This window comes from Myodes glareolus, chromosome 22 (assembly GCF_982192425.1).
Source record: "Myodes glareolus chromosome 22, mMyoGla1.1, whole genome shotgun sequence".
In the NCBI taxonomy this organism is placed as follows: Eukaryota; Metazoa; Chordata; class Mammalia; order Rodentia; family Cricetidae; genus Myodes; species Myodes glareolus.
Genome location: NC_142047.1, coordinates 14,118,750 through 14,138,956, shown reverse-complemented (window position 1 = coordinate 14,138,956; position 20,207 = coordinate 14,118,750). Strand labels below are relative to the sequence as shown.

Genomic DNA, 20,207 nt, shown 5'->3' with positions numbered 1-20,207 from the left:
AAGTGACAATCACTATTATTTCCAGCACTTAAAATGCAGAAGAGGTGAATCTCTCTGAGTTCCAGGCCAGCCTGGTCTTCAATATGAGTTCCAGAGGAGCCAGGGCTGTTACAGAGAAAGCCAATCTCAGAAAAATGCCATGAAAGAAAAAAAAAACCTTGACCTGGAAAATGGTGGGCGGGGATGCTCACTGTAGAATGTGGTCATGAAGCATCAAGCAGCATCACAACCAGCTATAGAATGTCTGGCTCATGGTCAGGGCAACAGTGAGGTACACACAGTCTTGCCTTCAATTCGTTGACTGTGCAGCCAAGGTCTCATGTCTTGGTGTGACTGGCTACTAAGGTAATTGTGATTACCTGATTTCCTCAATTTCAGGGTTCACAGAGGCCTGTTACCCACTGGAGCCCCACTTTTCCCACAGTGGAAGAGGCAAACCTTGTTGACAGAGAGTTCTGTCCTGCCTGGTCCAGCGGCTGTTTAGCCCCAAAAAAACACACAGAGGTCTACATTAATTACAAACTGGTTGGCTTCTTAGCTCAGGCTTCTTATTAACTCTTATAATTTATATTAGCCCATAATACTTCTCTGTTTTAGCCACGTGGCTTGATACCTTTTTCAGCGAGGCAGTCACATCTTGCTTGCCCTGTGTCTGGGTGATGACTGTAGACTGAATCTTTCCTCTTCCCAGAACTCTCCTGTTCAAATTGCCCCACCTCTACTTCCTGCCTGGTCGCCTCACCTATACATCCTGCCTGGTCGCCCCACCTATACATCTTGCCTGGCTACTACTGGCCAATCAGCATTTTATTAAAACAAGTACAAGAAACAAATCTTGGGCTTCGGGCCGTGGCAGGGTCCCGGCGAGGAGGAGCTTGGGCGTTCCCCGACCCCATAGACGCACAGGTCGCCCTGCAGTGCTGACTACCCCCTCCCGCCTACCATCCTAGCTCCCATCCAGGTACGAATTCCTATATTTCTCCCTTCCTCCTGGGGCCATAAAATTTCACCAGCTCAGCTGCCTTGCAAGCCGGGCCTTGGCTGTAGGCGCAGCTCGGCTCCAGGCAGTTCCTGGGTCCTAAAGGCCTCCCTGAGGACAGGTGGTCCAGGTGCCAGCTCAGCGACATTCCTGACCAGCAGGGGCCCTGACTTCTAACAGAGGGCCTTCTGTGGGCAGGGGCCCTGACTTCTAGCAGAGGACCATCGGTGCTTCGGGCCGTGGCAGGGTCCCGGTGAGGAGGAGCTTGGGTGTTCCCCGACCCCATAGACGCCCAGGTCGCCCTGCAGTGCTGGCAACCCCCTCCCGCCTGCCATCCCAGCTCCCATCCAGGTACGAATTCCTATATTTCTCCCTTCCCCCTGGGGCCATAAAATTTCCCCAGCTCAGCTGCCTTGCGAGCTGGGCCTGGGCTGTAGGCGCAGCCCAGCTCGAGGCAGTTCCTGGGTCTTAAAGGCCTCCCTGAGGACAGGTGGACCAGGTGCCAGCTCAGCCACATTCCTGACCAGCAGGGGCCCTGACTTCTAGCAGAGGGCCATCGGAGGGGTGAGTTTGCTTCGGGCCTTGACAGGGTCCTGGTGAGGAAGAGCTTTGACGTTCCCCAACCCCACAGTCGCCCAGGTCGCCCTGCAGTGCTGGCTACCCCCTCCCCCCTGCCATTCCAGCTCCCATCCAGGTACGAATTCCTATATTTCTCCCTTCCCCCTGGGTCCATAAAATTTTCCCCAGCTCAGCTGCCTTGCAAGCTGAGCCTGCATTGTAAGCGCATCCAGGAAAGAGGGAGTGCCTGTGCTTCAATAGCCTGCCTGAGGAAAGGTGGGCATTCTGTCAGTGAAGTCCCTGCCCAAGAAGGGAACCTGACCCGGTAACAGAAGTTCCAATAGAGAACATTTGAAGTAAGAGATGGGCAGACGCCAAGGCAAGACCTCATCCAACAATCTGAAAAACAACATGAAAACACCAGATCCCAAGGACCCTACAACAGAAGGGCTTGAACACCTTAACCCAGAAGAAGTGGAAAAAAGTGCCATTATGAAAGCAATAGAGTCCCTTAAACAGGTTATGAATAACTCCCTTAAAGAATTGGATGAGAAATATAACAAAAAGTTTGAAGAAATGAGTATAGAAATTGATGAGAAATATAACAAAAAGTTTGAAGAAATAAGTAAATCCGTGAATGAGACCCTGAGAAACCAAGAAAAAACAATCAAACAAGTAAAGGAAACAGTGCAAGAATTGAAAACTGAAATGGAGGCAATGAAGAAAACACAAACGGAGAACCGGCTGGATATGGAAATCCTAGGTAAACGAACGGAGACTAGAGAATCAAGCATAACCAATAGAATACAAGAGATAGAAGAACGAATCTCGGAATCTGAAGATACCATAGAGAAAATAAATGCTCTGGTCAAAGAAAACGGCAAATCCAACAAATTGTTTTCACAAAACATTCAGGAAATCTGGGACACAATAAAAAAAACAAATCTAAGAATAATAGGGATTGAAGAAGGAGAAGAACTGCAGATCAAAGGCCCAGAAAATATATTCAACAAAATTATAGAAGAAAACTTTCCCAACCTAAAGAACGATATTCCTATGAAGGTTCAAGAAGCATACAGAACACCGAATAGACTGGATCAGAAAAAAACATCCCCTCGCCATATAATAATCAAAACACAAAACATAAATATTAAAGAAAAAATTTTAAGAGCTGCAAAGGAAAAAGGTCAAGTAACTTATAAAGGTAAACCTATCAGGCTTACACCGGATTTCTCTATGGAAACCATGAAAGCCAGAAGATCCTGGATAGAGGTACTGCAGAAACTAAGAGACCATGGATGCAAATCCAGACTACTATACCCAGCCAAGCTGTCATTCACTATCAACGGAGAAAACAAAATATTCCAGGATAAAAACAAATTTAAACAATACGTAGCTACTAATCCAGCCTTACAGAGAATATTAGAAGGAAAATCACTACCGAAGGAATCCAACATTCCCAACACGGCCTACAATAACTCAAACATCTAGCGACCATTCACAACCACAACTCAAAGAAGAAAAACACATACACTCTACTACCTAAAAAAAAAAAAAATGACCGGAGTCAACAACCACTGGTCATTAATATCACTTAATATCAATGGACTCAATTCACCTATAAAGAGGCACAGACTTAGAGATTGGATACGAAAACAGGATCCAACATTCTGCTGTTTACAAGAAACACACCTCAACCACAAAGACAGACACTTACTCAGAGTAAAGGGTTGGGAAAAGGTTTTCCAAGCAAATGGACCTTGCTTGGAAAGAAACAAGCGGGCGTGGCCATTCTAATATCTAACAAAATCGACTTCAAACTAAAATCAATCAGAAGAAATGGAGATGGACATTTCATACAAATAACTGGGACAATTCATCAGGAGGAAGTCTCAATCCTGAATATCTATGCTCCTAATATAAAGGCACCCACATATGTAAAAGAAACTCTTCTAGAACTCAAGGCGGTCATCAAACCACACACACTAATAGTAGGAGACTTCAACATTCCTCTCTCACCAATGGACAAGTCAATCAGACAGAAACCAAACAGAGAATTGAGAGATCTACTGGAGGTATTGAATCAAATGGACTTAACAGACATCTATAGAACACTCCACCCAAATAGGAAAGAATAAACCTTTTTCTCTGCAGCTCATGGAACCTTCTCGAAAATTGACCACATACTCGGTAACAAAGCAAACTTCCACAGATACAAAAAAATATTAGTATCTACCTGTGTCTTGTCAGATCACCATGGACTAAAATAGAATTCAACAACAATGCTCCCCCCAGGAAGCCAACAAACTCATGGAAACTGAACAGTCAACTACTAAATCACCCCTGGGTCAAGGAAGAAAGAAAGAAAGAAATTAAACTCTTCCTTAAATTTAATGAAAACAAAGACACAACATACTCAAACCTATTGGACACTATGAAAGCAGTGCTAAGAGGAAAGTTCATAGCATTAAGTGCCCAATTAAAGAAAGTGGAAAAAGCACACATTGGAGACTTAACAGCACACTTGAAAGATCTAGAAAAAAAAGAAGCTGATTCACCCAGGAGGTCTAGAAGACTGGAAATAATCAAACTGAGGGCTGAAATCAACAAAATAGAAACACAGAAAACAATCCAAAGAATCAATGAATCAAAAAGCTGGTTCTTGGAGAAAATCAACAAGATTGACAAACCCCTATCCAAGTTAATCAAACGGCAGAGAGAGAACATGCAAATTAATAAGATCAGAAATGAAAAGGGGGACATAACCACAGACACAGAGGTAATTCAGAGAATCATTAGATCTTACTACGAAAATTTATATGCCACAAAGTTGGAAAATGTAAAAGAAATGGACATTTTTTTAGATAAGTACCATATACCAAAGTTTAAGCAAGAACAGGTGAACAATCTAAATAGACCTGTTAGTCGCGAAGAACTAGAAGCTGTTATCAGAAATCTCCCTACCAAAAAAAGCCCAGGACCAGATGGTTTCAATGCAGAATTCTACCAGAACTTCCAGGAAGAGCTAATACCTATACTCCTTAACGTATTCCACAATATAGAAACAGAAGAGTCATTGCCTAACTCCTTTTATGAAGCTACAGTTACCCTAATACCAAAACCACACAAAGACACAACCAAGAAAGAGAATTACAGGCCAATCTCACTCATGAACATCGACGTGAAAATTCTCAATAAAATACTGGCAAACCGAATCCAAGAGCACATTAGAAAAATTATCCATTATGATCAAGTGGGCTTCATTCCAGAGATGCAGGGCTGGTTCAACATATGCAAATCTATCAATGTAATCCATCATATAAATAAACTGAAAGAAAACAACCATATGATCATCTCACTAGATGCTGAAAAAGCATTTGACAAAATTCAACACCCATTTATGATAAAGGTGTTGGAGAGACTGGGGATACAAGGATCATACCTAAATATAATAAAAGCAATATACAGCAAGCCGACAGCTAACATCAAACTGAATGGAGAGAAACTCAAAGCCTTTCCACTAAAATCAGGAACGCGACAAGGCTGTCCACTCTCTCCATACCTCTTCAATATAGTGCTTGAAGTTCTAGCAATAGCAATAAGACAACATAAGGAGATCAAGGGGATTCGTATTGGAAAGGATGAAGTTAAACTTTCGTTATTTGCTGACGATATGATAGTGTACATAAGTGACCCCAAAAACTCTGCCAAAGAACTCCTACAGCTGATAAACACCTTTAGTAACGTGGCAGGATACAAGATCAACTCCAAAAAATCAGTGGCCCTCCTATACACAAAGGATAAAGAAGCAGAGAGGGAAATCAGAGAAGCATCACCTTTCATGATAGCCACAAATAGCATAAAATATCTTGGGGTTACTCTAACCAAGGAAGTGAAAGACCTATTTGACAAAAACTTTAAGTCTTTGAAGAAAGAAATTGAGGAGGATACCAGAAAATGGAAAGACCTCCCCTGCTCTTGGATTGGAAGAATCAACATAGAAAAAATGGCAATTCTACCAAAAGCAATCTATAGATTCAATGCAATTCCCATCAAAATCCCATCAAACTTCTTCACAGACCTTGAGAGAACAATAATCAAGTTTATATGGCAAAACAAAAAACCCAGGATAGCCAAAACAATCTTATACAATAAAGGAACTTCTGGAGGCATTACTATCCCTGACTTCAAACTCTATTACAGAGCTACAGTATTGAAAACAGCTTGGTATTGGCATAAGAACAGAGAAGTCGACCTATGGAATCGAATAGAAGACCCAGATATTAACCCACAAACTTATGAACACCTAATTTTCGACAAGGGAGCTAAAGGTATACAATGGAAGAAGGAAAGCATCTTTAACAAATGGTGCTGGCATAACTGGATGTCAACCTGTAAAAAAATGAAAGTAGATCCATATCTATCACCATGCACAAAAATCAAGTCCAAATGGATTAAAGACATCAACATTAATCCGTCCACTTTGAACCTGATAGAAGAGAAGGTGGGAAGTAGTCTACAAGATATAGGCACAGGAGGCCTCTTCCTAAGTAGGACCCCAGCAGCACAGACAATAAGAGAAACAATGAATAAATGGGATCTACTGAAACTGAGAAGCTTCTGTAAAGCAAAGGACACTGTCAGTAGGACAAAAAGGCTGCCTTCTGACTGGGAGAAGATCTTCACCAACCCCTCATCAGACAAAGGTCTGATCTCCAAAATATACAAAGAACTCAAGAAACTAGGCACTAAATCTCTAATTAACCCAATTAAAAAATGGGGTACTGAACTTAACAGAGAATTCACAACAGATGAACTTCGAATGACCAGAAGACACTTAAGGTCATGCTCAACCTCCTTAGCGATCAGGGAAATGCAAATCAAAACCACTTTGAGATACCATCTTACACCTGTCAGAATAGCTAAACTCAAAAACACCAACGATAGCCTATGCTGGAGAGGATGTGGGGTGAGGGGAACACTCATCCATTGTTGGTGGGAATGCAAACTCGTGCAGCCACTGTGGAAATCAGTGTGGCGGTTTCTCAGGAAACTGGGAGTCAACCTCCCCCAGGACCCAGCAATTCCACCCTTGGGAATATACCCTAAAGATTCCCTAACATACTACAAAAGCATTTGTTCTACTATGTTCATAGCAGCACTATTTGTAATAGCCAGAACCTGGAAACAGCCTAGGTGCCCCTCAATAGAAGAATGGTTAAAAAAGGTGTGGAACATATACACATTAGAGTTTTACTCAGCGGTAAAAAACAATGACATCTTGAATTTTGCATGCAAATGGATGGAAATAGAAAACGCTTTACTGAGTGAGGTAAGCCAGACCCAAAAAGAGGAACACGGTATGTATTCACTCATAAGTGGATTCTAACCATAATTAAAGGTCTTTGAGCCTATTATGCGTGATCCTAGAGAAGCTAAATAAGAAGATGAACCTGATGAAGATTATTTAGCTATCCACCAGGAGGTAGGAAATAGACAAGAGTCCCAGGTAACCTCGGGTGCATGGGGGGGTAGGAGGGTTGATGGAAGGGGAGAGGGTTAGAGAGAAGGGAGTAGGGGAGGAAAGGGGAAAGCTCGGTGGCCTGGGATGGGGGGGGGAGCAAGGAAGGATGAATATGGGATCAGGGAAGAATATATTTCAACTAAGGGTGTCATTTTAGGGTTTACAGGAGACTTAATTATATATGGGATCCCAGGTCCAAGGAGAGATCCCCCAGATTGTTCTCTGGACAGAGGAGAGGGTGCCTGAATCGGCCGTGGCCCATAACCATACTGATGTATATTTTGCTTATCACCATAGATCCTTCATCTGGCGAAGGACGGCGATACAGTCGGAGACCCACATTGGAGCACCGGACTGAGCCCCCCGAGGTCCAAATGAGGAGCAGAAGGAGGAAGAACATGAAAAACGAAATCAGTACTGCGAGGGATGCTATCACCCACTGATACAAGAGAACGGATCTAATGAGAGTTTACCAAGGCCAGTTGGACTGGGACTGAACGAGGAGGTGATCTAACCAGATTCTCGGAATTTGGCCGGATTCTCTGACTGTGGCTGGCCAGAAGTCTTTCTGAAAAGCCATTGACTAGGATACTGGGACCTGTTTCCTCTGCATATACTGGATTTTGGGGATCCAGTCTGTTTGGACACTCACCTTCCTGGACCTGGAGGGAGGGGGAAGGAACTGGAACTTCCCACAGGGCAGGAAACCCTGACTGCCCTAAGGGACGAAGAGGGAGAAGGAGAGGGAGTGGGGGGAGTGGGAGGGTGTTGGGAAGAGGGGCGGAAATGGAAACTTTTATAATTTAATAAAATTTACAAAAAAAATAAAAAATAAAAAAAAAAGAAACAAATCTTTACAGGGTAAAACCATTGTCCCAGAGCACCTCCCCTTCTTTTTTCAAAACAAGAACTCTGTAATTGAGTCTTGCTTGTTTAACTTTTTTCCTGAACATTATCCATACAACTTGTAACCAACTATCTAAACAAAGAAATACATCAATAATCTGTTTTTTGGGGAATGTGGGTGTAATTTTCCAAGCTACTTCCTGATGATTGGGAGTGCTGATAATCTTCCTCCATTTTTCTGTAAGAAGGCTTGCAGCCTTTGCCATAGTGTTGGGTTTTTTGCTGTAATGAACCCTGTTCCAGATGATGCAATATGTCATCATAATCAGGTTTTGAACAACCAAGTTCTATTTTACTGTGTTCCATTTTCTACCTCTTTGGAGGCTCAGCTAGCTCCTCAGACTTTTCCTCATTTCCTCCCTCCTTCTGGCCTTTTATCTTTCTACATGTCCCAGGATGTTTGGGAGACACGGTACCAAGCTGCCTGTGAGGGCGGTAGGTTGAAGAAGTGCTTGGTTTCCCTTTGGTCAGGAACAGGCTGTCTGCCCTGCTACATCCTTCTACTTTGCATGTTGAGTTAGTCTGGCTCTTGGTGGATCCTCTTGGGATATTGCTCTATTGGTATCTGATAAACCACTTAGTTGACCAAGAGACATTTTATCATCTCTATACATGCTGGCACAAACTTGGAGACTTTAGTGTAAAGGGCTAAGGGGTCCTCTTTAGCATTGGAGGTTCACTTTTGGTGTTGGAGTCAAGACGAGAGTGAAGACAGATGGATGTGACAGGACCAAAGTGTCCTTTCACCTCAAAGAATTGATCAGTTAATTTGCCTCTGTGAGGAGTCAGTTTGCCAATTCCCTTGTAGAAATTCTGTGAATCTTAGGTTTGTGCTGTGGGACAATGGTTTTACCCTTTAAAGATTTGTTTCCAGCTAGGAGTATTTGTAAAGTGTCACAGACATTTCAGAATACTTCATAGCCTCAAATAAGATCTGTTTACTCTTTGAATGCTAAGGAAGTCCTTATGATGCTAAATATGTATTTATAATTCAGGTCAATGTAACAAAAGTTATATTCATTTGTGAAGAGGGAACCACTTTCATTGAGGAATTTCCTTCCCCAGATGAGCCTGTGATCAAGTCTGTGGGTCAATTCCTTTATTGATGTGAGAAATAACAGCCCACTGTGCAAGACTAACCCATGGCAGGTTGGTCCTGGGGTGCATAAGAGGGCTAAATGAAAAGTAAGTACTGCTGATTAGGTAGAAACAGTTTTTCCTGGAAATGAACTTCTGGAATGGTTGTCCAATATCCAATGTGTATGGTTAATCTAAAAACAAATATATACAAGCGACAGTAAATAGACACAGTTGGTTTTGTTTACCTACTTTTTCATATATATATATATTTATAAGTTTCTAGATATGTATATTGGCAGCAATAATAAAAGAAGTTATGAATATTTGGGTGGATTGGAATGGTTGCTGGGAAGGTGGCATCAAAAATGTTAATATATTTTATTGAAAATAAAATTACTGTTAAAAAAGAGAGAACACACTACCTGAGTGAGCCATGTGGAGCAAGAGACCATTCAGCATATCCTCACAGTCTTTGCTTCAGCTCCTGCTTTCGTCTCCTTGCCTTGGTTTCCCTGGATGATGGACTGTCCCTGGTCTTTCAAATAAAAGCTCTCCTTTCCATGTTGCCTTTGGTCAGCATCTCATCACAGCAAGAGAAACAAAGTAATACAACTTTCTTTTCTATGAATCCTGTCGCTGACACACAGCAGTAAACACTACATCATGCGCAAAACGTGAGTTATTGCAACATCCAGGGAAGGCAGAATAGGCCAATTTTCCATCCTCTATGTATATGCACAGCATATCAGAATCATCAAGGTGAAAGCCAAGCCATATTTCCTTTGGGACAATCACTTCTCATATGCTTCCTTGTTCCTAGAACCCTGAGCACTATGCCAATATGAACCATTGCAATTAAGTCATAACAAAACTACACTCTGGCTTACCTGTAGTGATGCAGACATCTAATACCAGCAATCTAGAGTGGAGGCAAGAGTGTCACTATGAGGGGTCAGTCTGAGATGTTTATGAACACTTTGTCTTAAAACTAAGATGCTGCTTCTTCCAAACCCCAAACCATCTTTCCCTCTGTTGTGGGGACTCCACAGGAAGTCCATTCACAAAGGAATGAGTTCCCTTGGAATTGATTACACAGCATCTATGTATTTCCTGCAGAAATTGACCCCGTCAATCTGTTACGGCTCTACGTTCATATACTTGGCTTACTGACTCAACTATAAAGTTTAAAACATTTTTGTTCATTTTCAAGGAAACAAATATAGTGACTGACAGTTGATGATGCATGTAAAACTAGTTCTCATTGGACATTAAATACATTATTCACTGTTTATGGAGGACTTAGATACTGTTGATGGTACACCAAACTACACTAAGTATAGTATTATCTAGTATATTAAGTATATCTAGTGTACTTAGATATTGTGAACAGTATGGTTGATATGCATTGAAATTTTAGTCAATTTCCTATAACCCCTCTCAGGAAGAAGACCTTCTTCACCATTACTTATGGATTCTTGAATAATGAACTGATTTAGTATTTGCCTGAATTTCAGCAGTAGATATTTGTTATGGTCTGAAAAATGATTGCTAATTGTTTTAAAATCTGTCAAAGTAAAATATGAACTTAAAAGCAATAATATATCAATACGAATGAATGAACTTTAACCAAATCTAGAAAATTTTTTTAATTACCTAGTTTTGTTGTTAGGTAGAGTCAGAAATATTGGGTCAAAATTTATTTGTACTGTTTCTTATTTTTTTAATTGATTTTTATTGAGCTCTACATTTTTCTCTAATCCCTTCCCTGTATCTCTTCTTTCCACTTCAACCCTCCCACAAGGTCCCCATGCTCCCAATTTACTCAGGTGATCTTGTCTTTTTCTACTTCCCATGTAGATTAGATCTATATAAGTCTCTCTTAGTGTCCATATTGTTGTCTACGTTCTCTGGGATTCTGGTTTGTAGGCTGGTTTTCTTTGTTTTATGTTTAAAACCAGCTATGAGTGAGTACATGTGATAATTGTCTTTCTGTGTCTTAGTTACCTTACTTAGAATAATGTTTTCTAGCTCCATCCATTGTCCTGCAAAATTCAAGATGTCGTTATTTTTTTCTGCTGTGTAGTACTCCATTGTGTAAATGTACCACATTTTCCTTATCCATTCTTCAGTCAAGGGGCATTTAGGCTGTTTCCAGGTTCTGGCTTTGAAAACAAAGCTTCTGTGAACATAGTTTAGCATATGTTCTTGTGGCATGATTGAGCATCCTTTGGATATATAGCCAAAAGTGGTATTACTGGGTCTTGAGGAAGCTTGTTTCCTAATTTTCTGAGAAATCGCCACACTGACATCCAAAGGGGTTGTACCAGCTTGCATTCTCACCAGCAATGCAGGAGTGTTCCCTTTTCCCCACAACCTCTCCAGGATAAGTTGTCATCAGTGTTTTTTTATCTTGGCCTTTCTTACAGGTGTAAGATGGAATCTCAGAGTTGTTGTGATTTGCATTTCTCTGATGACTAAGAATGTTGAACATTTCCTTAAGTGTCTTTCAGCCATTTTAGATTCCTCTGTTGAGAGTTCTCTGTTTAGGTCTGTACTCCATTTTTTTTAATTGGATTATGTATTCTTTTAGTCACAAATTTCTAGAGTTCTTTGTATATTTTGGAGATCAAACCTTTGTCTGATGTTGGGTTAGTTAAGATCTTTTTCCATTCTGTAGGTTGTCATTTTATTGACAGTGTCCTATGCTTTAAAGATACTTTTTAGTTTTAGGGCGTCCCATTTATTAATTATTTCTCTCAGTGTCTGTGGTGCTGGGGTTATATTTAGGAAGTGGTCTCCAGTGCCAATGCATTCAAGTGTATTTCCCACTTTCTCTTCTATAAGGTTCAGTGTGGCTGGCTTTATGTTGAGGTCTTTGATCCATTTGGACTTGAATTTTATGCATGGTGACAGATATGGGTCTATTTTCATCCTACTACATGTTGATATCCAGTTATGTCAGCACCACTTGTTAAATATTCTTTCTTTTTTCCATTTAATATTTTTTGCTTCTTTGTCAAAAATCAGGTGTTCAAAGATGTGCGGATTAATATCCGGATCTTCTATTCGGTTCCATTGGTCTTCCTGTCTGTTCTTATGCCAATACCAGGCTGTTTTCAGTACTGTAGCTCTGTAGTAAAGTTTGAAGTCAGGGATTTTGATGCCTCCAGAAGTTCTTTTATTATACAGGATTGTTTTGGCTATCCTGATTTTTTGCTTTTCCATAGGAAGTTGAGAACCATTCTTTTGAGATCTGTGAAAAATTTTACTGGGATTTTGATGGACATTGCCTTGAATCTGTAGATTGCTTTTGGTGAGATTGCCATTTTTATTATGTTAATTTTGCCTACCCAGGAGCATGGGAGATCTTTCCACTTTCTGGTATCTTCTTCAGTTTCTTTCTTCAAAGATTTAAAAGTTCTTGTCATACAAGTCTTCCACTTGCTTGGTTAGAGTTACCCTGAGATATTTTATGCTATTTGTGGCTATTGTGAAAGCTGTTGATTCTATGATTTCTTCCTCAGACCTTTTATCATCTATGTACAGGAGGGCTACTGATTTTTTTGAGTTAATCTTGTATCCTGCCATATTACTGAAAGTGTTTATGAGCTGTAGAAGTTCCTTGGTAGAATTTTTGGGATCGCTTATGTAAACTATCATATCATCAGCAAACAGAGTTTGACTTCTTTTTCAATTTATATCCCCTTGATCTCCCTTCGGTGTATTATTGCTCTAGCTAGAACCTCAAGAACTATATTGAATAGATATGGAGAGAGTGAACAACCTTGTCTTGTTCCTGATTTCAGTGGAATCACTGGATGTTTCTCTCCATTTAGTTTGATGTTGGCTGTTGGCTTGCTGTATAATGTCTTTATTATGTTTAGGTATGTTCCTTGTATCCCTGCTCTCTCCAAAACCTTTATCATGAAGGGATATTGTATTTTATCAAAAACTTTTTTAGAATCTCATGAGATGATCATGTGGTTTTTATTTTTTAGCTTGTTTATATAGTGGATTACCTTGACAGATTTTCATATGTTGAACCATTCCTGCATCTCTGGGATGAAGGTGACTTGTTCATGGTGGATGATGGTTCTGATGTGTTATTGGATTCAATTTGCCAGTATTTTATTTAGTATTTTTGCATCAATGTTCATAAGTGAGATTGGTCTGTAATTTTCTTTCTTAGTTATGTCTTTCTGTGGCTTGGGTATCAGGGTAATTGTAGTCTCATAAAAAGAGTTTGGCAATGTTCCTTCTGTTTCTATTGTGTGGAATAATTTGAGGAGTATTGGTATTAGTTCTTCTTTGAAAGTCTTCTGAGCTGAAACCATCTGGTCCTGTTTTTTTGTTTGTTTGTTTGTTTTTTTTGGTTGGGAGAATTTTGTTGACTGTTTCTATTTCTTCAGCAGTTATATGTCTGTTTAATTTGCTTATCTGGTCTTGATTTAATCTTGGTAAGTGGTATTTACCCAGTAAGATGTCCATTTCCTTTAAGTTTTTCAATTTTGTGGAGTACAGGTTTTCTAAATATGACCTGATGATTCTCTGTATTTCCTCCGTGTCTGTTGTTATGTCCCCCTTTTCATTTCTGATTTTGTTAATTTGGATATTCTCTCTCTGCCTTTTGGTTAGTTTGGATAAAGGTTTGTCTATTTTGTTGATTTTCTTGAAGAATCAACTCTGTCTCATTTATCTTTGTATTATTTTCTTTGTTTCTATTTTGTTGATTTTAGCTCTCATTTTGATGATTTCCTGCTGTCTAGTTCTCTTAGGTCAGTTTGGTTTTTTTTCTTCTAAAGTTTTCAAATGGTCTGTTAATTCACTAGTGTGGGATTTTCCCAGCTTCTTTATGTGGGCATTTAGTGCTATGAACTTACCTCTTAACACTGCTTTCATTGTGTCCCATAAATTTGGGTATGTTGTGTGGTCATTTTTGTTGAATTTTAGGAAGTCTTTAATTTCTCCCTTTATTTCTTCTTTTACCCATTGATGATTCAGGTGAGCATTGTTTAATTTCCATGTTTGTGAGTTTTCTAGAATTAGTATTGCTGTTGACTTCTTGTTTTATACCATGGTGATCTGATAAGGTACATTGGGTTATTCCAATTTTTTTTTGTATTTGTTGAGGTTTGTTTTGTTACCGAGTATGTGGTCAGTTTTTGAGAAGGTTCCATGAGGTGCTGAGAAAACCATGAGGTGCTGAGAAGAAGGTATATTCTTTTCTGTTTGGATGGAATATTCTATAGATGTTTGTTAAGTCCATTTGAGTTATAACATCTGTTAGTTCTTTTATTTCTCTGTTCATTTTTTGTCTGACTGCCCTGTCCAGTGGTGAGAGGGGAGTGTTGAAGTCTCTCACTATTAGTGTGTGGAGTTTAATGTATGATTTAAGCTTTAGAAGTGTTTCTTTGACATATGAGGGTGCCCTTGTATCTGGGGCATAGATATTCAGTATTGAAATTTCCTCTTGATGTAACTAATATGAAATGACCTTCTTTGTCTCTTTTGACTGATTTTAGCTTGAAGTATATTTTGCTAGATATTAGGATAGCTACAGCTGCTTATTTCTTAGGTCCATTTGATTGGTATATTTGTTCCCAACCCTTTACTCTGATACAATGTCTGTCTTTGAGTTTGAGATGTGTTTCTTGTATGCAGAAGAAGGTTGGATTCTGTTTTCGTATCCAATCTGTTAGCCTGTGCCTTTTTATTGGTGGGTTGAGTACATTTTCTAATGACCAGTGATTGCTATCTTTTGTTAATATAGTTTCCATTGTTGGTGATTTTAATTTGTACATTTTCCCCTTCATTTGGGATTTGCTGCTATAAGACCATCAATTGTCTGTGTTTTTGTTGGTGTAGCCAACTTCCTTGGGTTGGAGTTTTCCTTCTAGTATTTTGTGTAGGGCTGGATTTGTGGCTAGATTGGAGAAATCTAGATTTGTCATGGAATATTTTGTTTTGTCCTTCTATGGTGATTGACAGTTTTGCTGGGTATAGTAGTCCGGGCTGGCATCCATGGTCTCTTAATGTCTGTATAACGCTTGACCCGCTTGACCACGACCTTCTGGCTTTCATTGTCTCCAATGAGAAGTCAGGTATAATTCTGATAGGTCTACCTTTATATGTTACTTGACCTTTTTCCTTTGCAGCTCTCAATATTCTTTCTTTACTCTATATGTTTAGTGTTTTAATTATTATGTAACAAGAGAACTTTTTATTTGGATCCAGACTATTTGGTGTTCTGTAAGCTTCTTGAATCTTCATAGACATATCTTTCCTTAGGTTGAGGAAGCTTTCTTCTATGATTTTGTTAAATGTTTTCTGTGCTTTCGAGTTGAACTTCTCCTTCTATACCTATTATTTTTACGTTTGACCTTGTCATGGTGTCCCATATTTCCTGGATTATTTTGTGTTAAACTCTTGTTAGATTTAATGTTTTCTTTAACTGATGAGTCTATTTCCTCCATTGTATCTTCAGCGCTTGAGATTCTCTCTTCCATCTCTTGTATTCTGTTGTTCAAGCTTGTGTTTGTGGTTTCTGATTGTTTTCTCATGATTTCTGCTTTTATAATTCTCTCAGAATATGTTTTCTTTATTGCCTCTATTACGTTTTCAAGTCCTGAATAGTTTCCTTCATAGGTTTGATTTCTCTTTATTGGTTTTCTTTAAGTGATTTGTTGATGTCTTTCAATTTTTTGTTTCTTTGTTCCTCCATTTCTTTAAGTGAATTTCTCATTTCCTCTTTTAGAGTTTCAAACATCTCTTGAAGTTATTTTTTAGGTTATTTTCTTCTGCTTCATCCATATTTGGTTGTTCAGGTCTTGCTGTTGTAGGGGCTTTAGGTTTTACTGGTGTTGTGTTGTAGTATGTGATCTTACCTTTTCTACTCATCTTTTCCTCTAAGAGGTGTTGTTGGGGCTGTCTCAGATTCTGTTGAATAATCTTCTAGGTGCCAGTGAATTCAAATCTCAGATGGTTGTTCCTCGTGGTACAGTCAGTGTCACAGTTCTAGTTACCCCGTTGGTTACTCCTGTTCCCAGAGATAGCTCAGTGCTCCTGTGCTTTGCTCTGCTCCCTTGTAGTTTGTTGCCTCAGGCCTACTTTGGCCTAGGTTGCCAGCTTTGCCCTGTTTCTCTAAATCCTGGTCTGGAACCCCTCCTGCAGAAGTCCCTGGGTTGGAGTTGGACCTGGAAAGGTTTCTAGCTCTGGTCCTACTGCCTCGGAGGTTCAGGCTTGGGTAGGCCAGGAATTGCAGAGGACCAGCTTACTCCCTCAGAGGTCCCAGGTTCCTCCCTATTCTCTTTGATGTCCCAGACCAATGCCTGCACCCACAGAGGTCCTGGCTCAGGCCTACTCCATCTGAGGACCCAGACTCATGCCTGGTCCTGCTGAAATTTCTGGTTCCTGCCTATTCCTTCGAAGATCCGAGATTCACTCACATCCAGACTGGCAGAAGTCCTGGCTCGGGCCTAGTCCCTGAGAGGTCCTAGACTCACGCCCAGACCCACCTGAGTCCCAGCTTAGGTCTACTCCCTTGAAGGTCCCAGATTCACATCTGGATCCTCTGCAGTCTCTGGCTCTGGCTTATTCGCTCAGCGGTTACTCTCCTGTACCTGTTGTGGAGATCGCTGATGCTGAATCTGGTTGTTGGCTCAATCCTGATCTGCCCATGTCCCAGGACTGGGTTGTCTTCTGGGGCTGGATTTGCTCCTGGCTTCTGCTCCTGGTGGAGCTTGTTTGCTCTCTGTCCTAGGTAGCTGATCCTGTCCCACTCCAGTTCCAGTGGAGATCACTGACTCTGAGTCAGAGGGCTGGTTCAATCCTGGTCTGCCAGTGTCCTGGGACTGAGTTGGCTGTTTCTTATTATTTTATCAAGTTTATTTTAGCACACAAAGTATCGCTTCATTTAGTCATTCTAACAATGGACCTAGACTCATATATAAGTTTAATTTGTGTATACTCATTTATTGTGTGCCCCCTCTCTTTCTCTGTGAGTGTGTGTGTGTGCATGCACATGTGTGTGTAAGGGTACATATAATAGCCCACAAATGGAGGTCAGATGAAGACTCACAAGGGTGGATTCTCTACTTTTACCTAGGTCTGTGGAGATCAAAGTCATGGCATCAAGCTTGACAGCAGCAATAGACATGAGTGAGGGAATGGGGAGGGAACTGGGAAAAGCAAAAGTGTGGCCTTAGAGCCTGGCCTGAGGGAAGGTGTCTGATTGCAGGGGCTTTTGAAGCTGTGCCTGGGTAAGACTGGAGTGGCAGGCTGAACCCTGAGTGATGCTCTGTGCCTGGAAGCTGGTCAGCAGTGGGGTTCAAAGCTGAGGCATGACTCGGTTCAGGTTCTTATGATGAAACGTTTTTCATCAGCCTCCTTGCCCAACTTTAAGCTCAGTTCCCTGGCCTTTTCTTACCATGTTGGGAAACCACAGGCTGCCCAATTTCAGAAAACTTGGGTGACGCTGCCAGTGGTAAGTTAGTGTAAGGAGGAAAAGCATGCAAGAGAAATGTAAAATGTACCAACTAGCATTTACATTCTCTCTTACATAGTTACAATTGTTTATTGAAGATATCGTAATACGTTTTTATCCTTTGTTAATATTTTATTTTTTATTTCCAATAGATAACCTCTGTACAAAATATCTTCTTGGGTTAATCATGTGATTCATTGGTAAATATCAGGTACACTGTGAAAGCCTCATATTATTCAAACACATGTGTCACCTGGCTTTTCTTCAGTCTGTGTAATCAACACTTGAAGCTCATAGGCAATATGTACCCGCTGTCCTTAATTTCCAAACATGTTTGGGAAATGCTGAACACAGAAGTGCTAAGCAAGTTTCTTCACTACAGGCCATTCTCAGAGATTTTACTATGCTAGTGTTCACTGTGAGTGTGCAACGAGTGGATACAGAAAACAGTTGATCAAATATGATCCCCAGGTGGGGTGTATTGTATGCCAGTGTGTGCAAAGCTCTGGGATAAATCCTGGGCACTAAAAAGATTGATTGTCCAAGGAAGCACGTTTGCTTTGTCATGAAGGTCCCTTTTTTCTAGAGATGCTCATTTTTCTCAAGTTCCAGTGAGGGCTAGAAATACACAGTGAATTAGAAGCATCTTCATTTAGCTTATGAAAACAAGAAGGATTGTACAATACAGAGTATGGACGATATCACATGGGAGAGGAGCAAACAGTGCAATGCTTGGCTGACATCTCATCAGCTCATTAATACTCACATGCAAGTGTCCATTCTTGGATTATCACTGTACTAAGATCAAGGGTCTAGACCTGGATTTGAATACATGCAGGGCTAGCAGAATTGGGGTATTTGGTGGTTATGTCTCCATGTTTCCACTCTTGTTCTCAATTTGATATATTTGTAGGTTTGAATGTTTTCATACTTTTCTTGGTCCAGTAAGACTCTTAGTGGCCAAAGAACTAACATTTTATACGTCTATACATCATACAATTATAACATACTAGTTACAAACATTACTATTAACAGGAGAAAATGGATGTAAAGAGCAGTCTTGGTCCAAGCACTTTGGAAGTTGAGGCAAATTACATGAGGCTTTCCTGCCTAGAGTAATCTGTGGCACAGCTTAACCCTCTGGTTCTTCAGCTCCATCTTCAAGGCCACCCTTCCATTATCACTGCATTATCAGACTGTTGCCTTCCCTCATTATTCTACCATCCTCCTTGTAAGTCTCCAAGTCACAGAAGACTCACAGCACTTTTGAAGACTGAAGATTGACTATATGGGTCCCATCATATTCCTAAGGAATTATTAAAATATTCAAGTTATAGTGTGAACTGGGATCAAGATGTAGCTGGCTGAACTCTTGCCTATTGTGTTAAAGACCCTGGGTTCCATTGGTAGCACAGCAAACTGGACAAAATAAAGAAAAAGAAAAAATAAAGTTGTGGAAAATATGTAGCTTTCCAGGTTCAGTGGAACATTGCTTTAATACCAACACTTGTGAGGCATGGGTAGATCTTGGTGATTTTGGGGCCAACTAGGCTGCACAGTAAGGCCTTGCTTTTAAAAAATCATATATATGCAAATGCACACTTCTTCGAGATGAGTCAGTCATAAAGTAAGAAAGTTAATTCACCAATAATTCAGTGTGAAGCTTCTGATGCTATGAAACAGTAGCAGTATTATCACAGCTGCCCAGTGTTACTTAATGAAAACCATTTACGATGTCATCCATGATCTCATCTGACAGGTATGCTGCCTTGTTACAGGAAAGTGATGGAGATTTGCAATAGGAGGAAGCCCACGAGCATCCCATCAGGAGGATGATGGTGGAAGGATGATAGTACAGATGGGTACCACTCAAAGACTAGAGTTCTGTTCTTTGTCCTGGGAGCTTGCACTGCAGTATCAGTCCAGTTTGCTTTAGCCCATGCTCATTTGTATCAAGACTTTCTGAATAAAGGACTCAATGTTATGACTTAAGTTCTCCTCCAGCAGACTGGGGACAAGCAGCCTGCTGACCAGTTTTGGTCTACTGACGATGTCTGAGTAGTGCTGGTGAAAGACCCCCGAGGGATGTCTTCCTTACGAGAGAGGCCCCGAACCCACGAATCAGACGAAACCACACTTACAGATGCAAACAGCAAGAGGTTTATTCGAATACACAGGTACCTGGGGCAACAAGGTCTCTCGGAAGACTTGCGCGCCCCCAGGTTGGAGTGAGGGGTTCTTATAGGAGAGCAAAAGTGCGGGTACAGAAGCGAAAAGCGTGGTTACAGGGATTCATTCCATTGGTCAATTCAAATAAGGCTAAGAATGCGCGCTGAGTGGCAAATTCTTGACCTTTCACCTAAATACCAAGGAGGGGGTTGTCCAGGGGCTTCCTGTTTTTCCTGCTTTCCTAGCTGGAGACCTGATGGCCGATGGCCAGCTGTAATTACCCTGACTCACATCCTGTCACAGGACAAAAGGCCTCCCCCCTTGACTCTAATGCCTTACATTCCAACATCCAGGGTGGTATTCTTTTCTTTTTTCCTTTTCACTGGGAGCCATGATATATTATTGAGAAGAAAAAATAATACAGGGAACATTGATATTCCATAACCTGAAAACGATCCCATCTAATCAATAAATATGTCATAATTACTGTTCTATTATTGTGATGAAAG

The 20,207-nt window shown here is 40.6% G+C and overlaps 1 long non-coding RNA gene across 1 annotated transcript; it reads left to right on the top strand.

Moving 5' to 3' along the window:
* Nucleotides 1-8,289: 8,289 nt before the first annotated feature.
* LOC125400613 (uncharacterized) lies at nucleotides 8,290-19,591 on the top strand. Its single transcript, XR_007232012.3, has 3 exons — nucleotides 8,290-8,402; nucleotides 9,033-9,152; nucleotides 19,289-19,591. It is a non-coding gene; the product is annotated as an uncharacterized LOC125400613 (long non-coding RNA).
* Nucleotides 19,592-20,207: the final 616 nt, after the last annotated feature.